We start from the raw sequence: 12,105 nt of genomic DNA, 5'->3' as shown, positions 1-12,105 counted from the left end.
TGTGTCTTCTGTATTGTGACCACAATTTAGCTTCTTTTGAGGTCGGGTGAATTTATAGTAATTTTTACAAAACGGTCGCGCAGTTCTGCCAGTTTTCTGCCTTGTTAAAATAACTCTTATTTTCAAGTTTAAAAGTATTGTATGATGCATGTATGTCCAAGGAACGTGTCTAAATGGTGTAAGCACTTGTGATAAGTTGTAATGCGATACGTGTGTCTTTACACCTTTTTGACGTATGTTGGGTTGGGGGATTAAGAAAGACGATGAGAGAGAGACGATAGGACATGCATAGTAATATGTTGAAGTGTGAGGCTGACTTATGTTGTCGTTGACAAGGGGGTTGTGTATTCGTGAACTCTAGGTTCGAGAGTTGCTAAGTTGGGTTGTGAATTGCTAAGCGAACGAGGTGGGCTTTCTTTTCAAACCTCTTTACTTTTCCGAAAAATATTATGTGGAGATATAAGGGTGGTTTAACTGTTATGTCATGCCATGTTGTTTTTTTTGTTATGAGATTGTGTGCCTGATGCCTAGTTCGTATGAGTTTACTCCGTTAGGCTATATGGCTGTGTTGTGAAACGAATTCGGGTCCGAGTAGGGCCGTAAACCCTATCGGGCTGTGTACACTGGTGGGATCGCGAGCCGTCCTTGCAAGTCGGCCGGTCTCGTGGCGAATAGTGTGGCCACACTATCGTCGCACTGTGATGTGATTGATGGATTGATGAGAAAAGTGGGGAGATAAATTGTCTGGCCAGACTTGAATATTTTTGTGTTTCTCGTGATATTTTCTTACTACATAAAACTCGAGATCACTGGTATTGATGACATAACTATTATTAAAATGTGTTCGGCATGAGCCCATTGAGTACAACAAGTACTCAACCCTGCATATTATTTTCTTATGTGCAGGTTGAGCGGGATGTTGCGGTGGATGTTGAGCTGGCTTAAGTACTTAGGATGCGTTGTGTTGTCATACATAGGCGTCGTCCTTGACTCTCCTTGAACCGTATTTTCCGCTGCTATAACTTGAACTATGACTCAAGACTTAATCTTTCCTTTATGTTTTGTGTGTGAACATGTATGGTTGTGATAAGTTTTAAACTAGTGTTTACATTGTCTTTTGAAAATTTTATTCTTCGAGATTTAAGTTAAGTATTTGTTCAACTTTAGTTAGTTGATGTATTTCTTAAGTCTAATTTTTTCCGTTGTCCTTTTTAAAAGTATTTTACCTTATGTCGTTTCAAAAAAAAATGTTAACTTTAAACTCTTTCAACTAAGTTGTTTTCTTCCTTTAAGTTAATCAAGATGTTCTTTTTAAATTGTTATCCATGCATGTCGGTCACGATCGCCGCGTTGTGGTACCCTTGTATGGGCGGTCGTGACACTTCTCAAATATAAATGGTATGAACTAGAATGTGGTTTCCAATATTATCGCCACCTACTCTGTGGGGACAATAATCCTAAGAAACTACGAGATTCAGAAGTTCACACAGGATTTATGAGATAGCTTGATCTTGTTAGCAGCACATAAGCATTATTATGGGAGTGTGTTGTAGAAATGAGATTCTGTAATGCTAAATCGGTGGTCTTGCTTAGGCAACATTAGGCGGCCATGCCACTCTGTGGTCTCTTGACTATTCGTCGGTGTTGTGACCAGTAATATTGTAAGATTTTAATGCGTATTGACTTCCTCTGGAGGGTACAAAATTTTAATTTTACAGTTGTAAGATTTTAAAAAGTTTTATGGTTAATCTAATCAAATTTCTTACATAAGTTTATGACAAATAGTAAAATATTCTGTTTTGCAGTGCAATTCAAATCGTCACAATGTCGTTCAATCCTCTTTCTGCAATTCTCAAAGAAAACAAACTCGAGGGCCAAAATTACATAGAATGGAAACAAAATTTGGACATCGTTCTTACAGCTGAAGAGTACAACTTTGTGCTCACAACCCCGCGACCTCTAGTACCGGCGGCTAACGCTGCGGTAGGACTCAGAGATGCACATAGAAAGTGGCATAAGGCGAATGAGATGGCTAAGTGCTACATGTTGGCATCTATGTCTTCAGTACTCAAGCATCAGCATTCTGCCATGGAAACTGCCACTGCAATTATGCAGAATCTCAAGAATCTTTTTGGTACTCAGAATCGAACGGATAAGTCCCAAGCCTTTCGGAGTATTATGTCGAAGACAATGAAGGAAGGCTCGTCTGTGAGGGACCATGTCCTCGAGATGATGGGCCACCTCAACCAGATTGAGGTGTTGGGAGGGACGATCGATCCCGAGTCCCAGGTAACAATCATCCTTCAAAGTCTTCCCCCTAGCTTCCAGCAGTTCAAGCTCAATTTTGAGATGAACCAAAGGAATTACACATTGGCAGAACTATTGACTGAACTTCAGTCAGCAGAGGACTTATGGTCCAGGCTAAGGCTTCCATGATGACTTCGGCACCGCGTTCCACTGGCTTCAAGCCTAGCAAAGGAAAAAGGAAGGCACCGAACTCAGAATCGGGCAAAGTGGCTAAGGGAAAGAAGAAGAAAAGGGCAAATAAGAAGCCCTCGGGGAAGTGTTTCAAGTGTGGAGAAAAGGGGCATTGGAAGCCAGACTGTCCTAAAAGGAGCAAGGCTACAGGTATGCACCAAGCTTTAGTAGTTGAGTCATGTTTGACTTTGACATCTACTTGCACTTGGGTTATTGACACAGGAGCCACTGATCATATTTGTTTTGATCCTGACTTAATGCAGGTGACAAGAAAGCTACATGATCGTGAGATCGAAGTCCAGCTGGGCGACGCTACCAAAGTGACGGCCGTTGCAGTGGGAGACATTTATTTGCGTTTTAGTAGTGATAGATTTTTTATTTTGAAGAATGTTTTGTTGATACCTTCTTTTAGAAGAAATTTAATTTCAGTTTCTAAATTGGTTTTTGATGGATATTCGATTTCTTTTAATGACAACTGCGTTATTAAGAAAGATGGTTCTTATATCTGTCGTGGTATCATGGAAAACAATCTGTACACAATCACTTCTACACAATTTAATAATCGCAAATCAGAACTCAATACAACATCAAAAATTTCAAAGAAACGAAAGGAACCTTCAAGTTCAATGAACGAAACGTACTTATGGCACCTTAGACTTGGTCATGCAAATGAAAGGAGGATTCATTCTCTTGTTCAACAAGATCTTATTAAAGGTCTAAAGAGCAACCTTTTCATAAGTGTGAGCCATGCTTAGAAGGTAAGATGACCAAGGGGCCTTTTAAGATTAAGGGTAATAGTGCCAAGGAAGTACTTGAGCTTGTTCATTCCGATGTATGTGGACCAATGTCTACGGAGGCAAGAGGTGGTTTTCGATACTTCATCATATTTATTGATGACTTCTCGAAAATTGGATATGTCTATTTGATGCGTCACAAGTCACAGTCTTTTGACAAGTTTAAAGACTTTAAGATTCTTGTGGAGAAGTATCATGGAAAGAATATCAAAAGCCTACGATCTGATCGTGGAGGCGAATACCTCAGTGCCGAATTTTTGGACTACTTATCGGAGTCGGGTATTGAATCCCAACTGACTGCCCCGGGCACGCCCCAGCAGAACGGCGTGGCTGAAAGAAGGAACATGACCTTGTTAAATATGGTTCGATCGATGATGAGTTATGCACGTCTGCCTATTTCGTTTTAGGGACATGCCTTGCTTTCTGCAACCCATATTTTAGACAATTTACCATCAAAATCCGTACCTACTACTCCTTATGAGTTGTGGACTGGGCGCAAGCCAAATCTAGCACATCTCAAGATTTGGGGTTGCCCGGCTCATGTATTGGAAAATGATCCAACTAAGCTAGGATCAAGGATAGAGGTATGTTTGTTTATAGGATACCCTAAAGGGACGAAAGGTTATGAATTCTTTAGTCTCCGAGACAAGAAAGTCATTGTGAGTACTTATGCGACATTCTTAGAGGAAGACTATGTAATGAATCATAAACCCAGCAGTGAAGTGGCTCTTGATGAGCTAACTTCTGTCACAAGTTCCATTAACCAAAAACAAGTACCAAGTGTACAAACTATTCCCGAAACTTCAACTTCTACTCAAAATATTGTAGTGCCGCGCCGCAGTGGGAGGGTCTCGCATGAGCCCGACAGATACATTGGTTTGGGAGAATCTATGGATCACTCCTCGGACAACAATGTATTAGATCCCTGGAACTTTGCGAAGGCGCAGGCAGATGTCGATCATTGCGAATGGGTGAAAGCAATGGATTCGGAACTACAATCTATGATAGACAAAGACGTCTATGATTTATCCGTCCTACCCGAAGGCTATACTGCCATTGGGAGCAAGTGGATATATAAGCGTAAACGTGGACCCGATGGACGAGTTAAAGTCTTTAAGGCAAGACTAGTGGCCAAGGGGTATACCCAAAAGGAAGGCGTCGATTATGACGAGACCTTCTCCCCAGTGGCCATGCTCAAATCGATCCGGATACTATTGTCTATTGCAGCTTATATGGATTGAGATGTATGGCAGATGGACGTTAAGACTGCGTTTCTAAACGGCGGTCTTGAGGAGACCATCTACATGGAACAACCAGAAGGATATGCCATAAAGGGCAAAGAACACATGGTTTGGAAGCTTAAGAAGGCCATTTATGGCCTCAAGCAAGCATCAAGATCGTGGAACCAATGTTTCGATCAAACTGTTCGCATGTTTGGATTCGAAAAGTGCCCAAGTGAAAGCTGCGTGTATAAGAAAGTTGATAAGGGGAATGTGGTGTTTTTGGTTTTATATGTAGATGACATTCTTCTAATTGGAAACAATATAAAGATGTTGTCATCAGTACGAAAATGGTTGTCGAACCAGTTCGAGATGAAGGATATAGGAGACGCGGGACACATCCTCGGGATCAAGGTTCTTCGGAATCGAGAAAAGAAGATGTCGGCTTATCTCAAGAACCTTACATCAACACAGTACTTAGTCGTTTTAGCATGCAGGACGCCAAGAAAGGTTTCTTACCTTTTAGACACGACATCCATATATCTCAAAAGATGTGCCCTAAAACGCCGTCTGAGATTCAAGCAATGAGAAGGATTCCATACGCATCGGCAGTTGGAAGTCTCATGTATGCTATGCTTTGTACTAGACCTGATATTTGCTTTGTTGTTGGCATGGTGGCAAGATATCAGTCGAATCCAGGCCAAGGACATTGGACTGCCGTAAAGAACATACTCAAGTACCTTAAACGGACTAAGGACTATGCTCTAGTTTACAATGCAGTCGAGCTTTGTCCTTTGGGATATACTGACTCAGACTTTCAAGCTGATCAGGACTCAAGAAAATCTACTTCAGGATATGTGTTCACCTTAGGAGGTGGAGCCGTAATTTGGAAGAGTGTGAAGCAGAAATGCATCGCGGACTCGACCATGGAAGCCGACTATGTGGCCGCTTCGGAGGCTGCAAAAGAGGCTGTATGGTTCAAGAACTTCCTTATGGATTTAGGTGTGGTTTTGAATCTGCCCAAGAGCATCACCATTTATTGTGACCATTCTGGTGCTGTGGCAAACTCGAAAGAACCAAGAGCTCACAAAGCGAGCAAACACATAGAGCGGAAGTATCATATCATCAGGGATATAGTGCAGAGAGGAGACATATAAGTGGTCAAGATTGCGTCAGAGAACAACCTGGCAGATCCTTTTACAAAGGCTTTGGCGGTGAAACCGTTCGAGTCCCAAGTTGAAGGGATGGGCGTTCGACTCATTCAAGACCTCAACTCGCTTTCAGTATAAGTGGGAGAAATTTTAGACGTGTGCACTACCATTTTGTATACTCGAAAGCTGTTTTGAGTATAAGTGGGAGATTGTTAGGGTTTTGTATACTAGAAATCACCTTTCGAGTGATTGGATACTGTAAAACTCTAATTGTTATTTTCCAATAAATGCAACAGAGTATTTTTTGTCATAATGTTGTTATGTTTTACATTTAATGGTTGTTTATTGCATAATTAAATGTATAAGCAAATGTAACAAAGTCTAAGTCTTTGTTTTAGTAGACCCGTTGTGGGCGTCGTCCAATTTAAGGTAACACGGTCAGTTCTAAACAAAGAAAAATAAGAATTTCACAACCTAGATAGGCCTAGACTACCTATCGTGAAAGGTTGCAATGCCAGTCTGATTATTTCTAAGCTTTATTGAAATAAGATGACGTTGGTGTGGTATAGCACTGAATGGATCTAACAGGAAGACGAGTCTTTATGCTTTCTACTGAAAGACGAGGTCTTGATAATTAATTTCTTAATCAATGTACGTTAGCATTGAGCATACGATATTGAGTATCTACTACTTTGACTTACCAAAGGTGCGGATTTTTCGTCACCCAACGATCCAGGTATATTGGGTAGTGGCGATCATTATCTAGCGGTGCTAGGATTGCTATTACGTTGAATCGTGCGCGAGGGGAGTCTCGTTTGATAACATCCACAAGAGGAGATCGAAACAAGGTTTTATTATTCGGAACCTAGCTAGTTGGAGTTTAATTACTCCATGAATAATAAATAAGAGTTTCTTGCTAAGTCCACTCTTGGAGATTAAAATATGTTAATTAATTAAGTCCATAGCAGACAATAATTAATTAATGGATGTTTCTATCTTAAGCGCGGGAAATAAATTAAATGCAATTAAAGGAAACTCGGAATACTTGTAATTTTGGATTTGGAAGGCAGTGCAATATTACTTCTGTAGTGGCTGCTTGTAATATTCCAATATAAGCTTATATTAAATTGTGGGTTCAATTTAATTGGTAAAAAGCTAATTGGGTGAGGCCTGTTCCAAATTCTTTCTTAGATCCCTGACTGGGCCCAATATGTGACTTAATATAAATAAGAGAATAAAGGAGACAGAAAATACACATTATTACTCTATCCAATTTTCGTCCCCCTCTAAGAAAGAGAGAGCTCGAAATTTTGCCTCCTCCGTGAGCTAAGTTCTGTCTTCATTATTCAAGTCCTAGTACGTTGGTGAGATTTGCCCACACAAATATCAGCATATAGTCCGGGACACCAGTCAGAAGATCCAAGGTCGAGTATTGAAGATCTTCACGTGGAGACGGAGCAAGCCATCATCGATTCTTGATTGAATCAACGAGGTAAATTGGCTAATTCTGTAGTAAGCATGTTTTAGGGATTTTATATGCTAAAGCATGTTTTAATTCAAGTTATGAGCATGATACATGTGATAATTACGCGAATAGAATTTGTCTAAATAATCTGCTAAATAGATCAAATTTATGTGATCATTAAATGTTGCACGCTTCCGCTGCCAACCCCTTCAGTATCAGGGTAGTGCCCTAGGGGTTCTAAGTTTAAAATATAAACTGTAAAAACAAAAACAAATGAGTCAAGAGACCAAAGATTTGAACTTTTTATTTTGCCACTAGATACCTCACTTGGTCAAGTGGCGACTTTTTATTTTCTAACTTTCGACTTACCGGGTCAGGTTACAACTTTTTCCTGCCCTCTTTTTTCTCAACTTTTCTCGATATATAATTATTTTTTTTACTTGATTTCTGACTTGATTAGTCTGATTTACTAACTCGCTCAACCGGTTGTTAGGATTGGTATACTGAAAAGCATATTTCGAGCATGTTGCACGGATAGAATTGCTTGTATACAATAAACTCTACAATCCACTTTTAACCTAAGGCGAGAATAATTAATTTTATCGCATTGGTGTTTGCTTATTCATTTATAAGATGTTTCTCAAACATTTAAATGTATAAGAAGCAAATAAGTCTAATTCCTCTGCATAGTAGACTGGTCGTGAACGACGTTCACAGAAGGTGACGCAGTCGGTCATTTGTAGAAGAGAAATAGAATTTCACAACCCAGATAGGCTTTGGCTACCTATCGTGAAAGGTTGCAGTGTCAGTTCGCATGTTTCCTCACCTTAGGAAATAAATGACACTGGTGTGGTATAGCACTGAAGGATCTAACAGTTGAGATAAGTCTTTCTTGCTATTTACTGAAAGACAAGGTCTCGGTGATTGTTATTTCTTAATCATTGTTGACATAACATTGAGCATACGATATTGATTATGCACTACTTTGATTTACCAAATGGTGCGAATTTTTCGCAATCCAAGAATCCTGGTATCTTGGGTAGTGGTGATCAATGTCTAGAGGTGCTAGTATTGTCCAGTTTGATAATATCCTCAAGAGGTGATCGAAAAAGGTTTTATTATTCAGAAACCAGGCCGGTTGGAATTTATTCCAGAATAATAAATAAAGATTTTGAACTAGACAACTCTTGGAAAAAGATATTAATTAATTAAAGTCAAATAGCAGACTTAAATTAATTATTGGATATTTATATCTTAAACACGGGAAATAATAAGTTAAAGAGGTAAAGCCCGGATTACTCGTAATTTGGGATTGGACGGGCAGTCAATATTATTATACTATAGTGGATGATAATAATATTCTATTGGACTTGTATTAAATTGGGGCTCAATTTAATTAGTAAAAGTCCAACAGGTTTGGCCCAAGTCCAACCTCCATGGATCCCTAATCTGACCAATCATAACTCTATATAAAAGGAGATTAGAAAGGAGATTCAATAACAATTTAAGTGTTAATTTTCGTGCTCCCCTGTGGGAGTGGACGAAAAATCAGTTTTTGACAAAACTGATATTCTGTCTTCTTTCTAATCAAGCCCTTTTCGATTCTGACAAGCTTTGCCCACCCAAAGGTCATTATCTGAGTTCGGGATACAGATTAGAAGGTTCGTGGTTGAGTACGAAGAACATCACGTGGAGAAGGTGCAAGCAATCGACGATTCTTTGGAGAATCAGATCGGTAATTCTAAACCGTAGAAATTCATGTTTTAGGTTTTAATTCCTTTTACATGAATTATGTGCGTTCTTGGATGCAATTCTTTGTTTAACATGTAGTTAATTGATCCCATAATCGGTCAAATAGATCTTTAATTATGATTTGTTTGTGAATGCATAACTTCCGCTGTGCAAGGGGCTCCAAACCCCAACAATTGGTATCAGAGCCAATTTTTGGCTCTGATTATGTGGATTAATTTCATGTTATGTAAATTGCTTGAACGCATGAGTTTCTTCATTTCGTGTTGTTATTTGTATCGTTTCAATAGTGATAAATGCAAAGAACACGAAGAAGAGTTTGAGCGGCAGCAACTCACGCCGATTTGCCAAGCTAGGGTTTTTGACCTTTTCCCAAATTTTGATAACTTGGCGTGAATATTGGATACAATATTCAATGTATGTAGTCATGATATAATGATTACATGTTGTTTGCGAGAATTTTGATTCCCAAATAATGAATGCATGAATAATTACTAGATAACTTCTTGTAATTTGTTTTAATTGTTGTCGTGCATATTATTTGTTCGAATCAAATTGTCGCGCTTGTGACATCAAGAATCAGTCACAATGCGAGTTCGCTGAAAGAGAATTGAGAGAACAACTTCGACTGCTTGAATTAACAATCGGGCAGCAGTTCAGAGACGCAAGGCAGCGGCCAGACAGCAAAAGCAGTTCAACATGATGTGGCTAAGGACGGCGATCTGCGCGTGTGCAGCGCCGGCGGCTACGGGGACATGACGGACATTGGCTGTGGTGAAGCAGCTGCAGCAGCAGCCATGAATTGGGCAACCTCCGTACTAGGGTAGTTTGGGTTCAGGTTGGACAGTTTCGTTTCAGCCGAGAGCAGCCCAAGAGACTTCCCAGGCGGTCTGATCAGTGGCTCAAAAGGGCGATCTGAGTGGGAGCCCGGCGGCGGTTCCCAAGCTCGTGGGGCTGCGTTGAAAATTTTTCAAATTAGTTAGGGTTTCCTCAACCTTAGGAACTAATTTGGAGAAAATATTCAAAATTAGTAAGGGTTTTCATAATCCTAGAAATTAGTTTTTAATATATTTCAAGATATAATTTAGAATAAGTTTTGAATATATCAATTTAATTGGATTATCTAAAATTTAATTTTTTAATTAAATTATGGATTAATTAAATTTTTATCCTTATTTTATGGATTTGGATAGACTAAATTCTATCTAGATAAATCCTACATAAATTAGGATAATAATAATTTATTTTATTTTTTCTTATGGATTTATATAGATTTAATTCTATGTGAATAAATCCTGGATAGACTAGATAAATAGTTAATTATGTTTGGATTTTATCCTTATTATATGGATTTAGATATATTTAATTATATCTAGATAAATCCTAGATAAATTTGGTAATAATTAATTTTATTGTCTTATGAATTTATATAGATTTAATTCTATGTGGATAAATCTTAGATAGACTAAGATAAATTTTAATTATGTTTATCCATATCTTGTAGATATTGGTAGATCTATATCTATCCAGAATATATCTTAGTATATTTGGATAATTAAAATCCATGTTTATCTTTATCTTGTGGATATTTATAGAATTAATTCTATTTAGAAAATATCCTAGTAGATTTAGATAATTAAATGTATCTCTATCTTATAGATATTGATAGATTTATATCTATCTAGACTATATCTTAGAAGATTTAGATAATTGTTAATCCAGTATTGTAATTATCTTTTGAATTTAAGATAGATTTAGTTTTATCTAGTTAAATCCTAGTTGAATTAATTAATATTAATTCTAGTTTATCCTAATTTTATGGATATAAATAGATTTTTTTCTAATTAGAAAATATCCTAGATAAATTTGGATAAAGATAATACAAGATAATCCCAATCTAATTGGATTTTGATAAACTTAATTTTATCTAGAATAAATCCTAATAGATATGATATATTCTAGTTTCTTATTCTAAATAATCTAAGATTCTTTAAATCTTGGAATGATTGGATTTTATCTTCGTCTCATGGATTTGGAGAAATTTGTTTTTATCCTGAAATATCCTGGTAAGATTTAGATAATGATAATCCAAGGTCAGTTTTATCTTGAATTTTAGGATTTGATTTTATCCATGTAAAATCTAGAATAATCCTAAGAGTATTTAGATAGATTCAATTCTATCTAGATAAATCCTAAATTAGTTTGGATAGACATTATCCAAATAAATCGTATCAAATCCGAAATTCCTATTTTGGATAAGATAAGGAATTAATTATTTAATTAAATCTCCCTAGATTTATTAAATAATTTCAATAATTATCCAGTGAGATTAATTATCATATTATTAAATAGATTTATCTATTTATTTGGTGTTAATCTGTTCTAAGTGGATTATCTGTCTTAGCTACTTATGTGATGATTATGCAAAAACCATGTTTAAAATGACTAAGCGATAATTACAACAGTGCGTTGTATATGGTCTCCATAAATTGGTCTATATATGAAGCAATTTCTTATATTATCGCGACCCACCTTAGTGGGAGCAATAATCCTACGAAATAGCAAGTTCATAAGATTAGACTTCTTAATGGTAAATTGTTTAATCTGGAAGCATGTTTCTAATATTATCGCGACCCACCCTAGTGGGAGCCATAATCCTACGAAATTGCAAGTTCATATGTTTAAACATATTTATAAGATAGTTATGGAATTTTGTTAGTGGCGTGCGACCTTCCCTAGAAGGAGTATCAAAACAGAAACGAAATTCCTAGATGCTAATATTTATGGTTAAAGCTTAGGCAATATTTGGCGGCCATGCCACCTTAGTGGTCTCTGGACTATTCGTTGGTATTGTGACCAGGAAATTGTTGGAATCCGAATTTGTATGACCTCCCTAGAGGCGTACTTATTTTGGTTTTGACAGTTGCGAGATACATACATTGTTTTGTGGTTGATTGCAATTATGTATCAAGCATAGTATGTGATAAATAGTTTTATTTCTTCTCAGCCAAAATTCTTAATAATGTCTGCGAACCTTAAAGAAATCAAACTCGAAGGCCAAAATTATGTAGACTGGAAATATAAAATGGATAAGATTCTCATTGCTGAAAACTTAAAGTTTGTATTCACCAATTCATGTCCTCTATTTCTTTGACAAAATTCTATAAAGAAAGTTTAAGAATGCATTTAATGCATGTGCCTGACAAGTTCTTTGAGATAGAAGGTCAAACTACTTTCTTTTAAGTAGC

The sequence above is a fragment of the Salvia splendens genome, chromosome 17 (genome assembly GCF_004379255.2).
Source record: "Salvia splendens isolate huo1 chromosome 17, SspV2, whole genome shotgun sequence".
In the NCBI taxonomy this organism is placed as follows: domain Eukaryota; kingdom Viridiplantae; phylum Streptophyta; class Magnoliopsida; order Lamiales; family Lamiaceae; genus Salvia; species Salvia splendens.
This window is presented reverse-complemented; position numbering follows the sequence as displayed.